Source organism: Chrysochloris asiatica, unplaced genomic scaffold (genome assembly GCF_000296735.1).
Source record: "Chrysochloris asiatica unplaced genomic scaffold, ChrAsi1.0 scaffold00003, whole genome shotgun sequence".
In the NCBI taxonomy this organism is placed as follows: Eukaryota; Metazoa; Chordata; class Mammalia; order Afrosoricida; family Chrysochloridae; genus Chrysochloris; species Chrysochloris asiatica.
The window spans coordinates 11,393,732-11,394,479 of record NW_006408521.1 but is presented as its reverse complement, the minus strand read 5'-3'; positions in this window follow the sequence as shown (position 1 = coordinate 11,394,479).

Sequence of the window (748 nt, the reverse complement as noted above, 5' to 3'; positions counted from 1 at the left end):
TTGCAACCATTTTTTAAAAATTATTTCCAGAAAAAATTTATTAATATATGATATTAATGATATTGTTTGATTTCTGTATTACATTGGGTCATCATTCTTTGAATTGGGCATAAATATGGGTCTCTTCCGATCAGTGGACAGGTAGTTCTTTTTCAAATTTCTTGGCATAGTTGAATGAGTTCCTCCAAAACTGCATCTCTCCCACCCCTGGTAACCATCAAAGAATGTTTCTTTTAATGTAAAAAGCTTTCCTTGTCTTTTTACAATAGTGGTCTCATAAAACATTTGCCCTTTTGTCATTGACTAATTCCACTCAACACAGTGTCCTTCGGGTTCATTCCTATTATGAGATACATCCATTTGTGGAAATATTTCAATTTGTCTCCTGTTAGTTCCTGGAGTCTTGTTTTTCACCAATGCCTTCATTGCAGCTAAAACGTCTTTCTTCAACACCATTAGTTCTCGATCATATGGCATCTCTTGAAATGGTTTAATATCAATCATTTCTTTTTGGTAGAGTCACTCTGCATTTCTTCCAACTTCTTTTGATGCTTCCTTTGTCATTCAAGATTTTGGCTATAGAATCCTTCAATATTACCATCAGAGGCTAGGATTTTTTCTTCAGTTCTTTCAGTTTGAGAAATGCTTAGAGTATTCTTCCCTTTTGGCTTTCTAACTCCAAGTCTGGACTTTTTTTTTAAATGTTTTTATTGTGAATTGAGTGAAAGTTAACAGGGCAGACCATCAG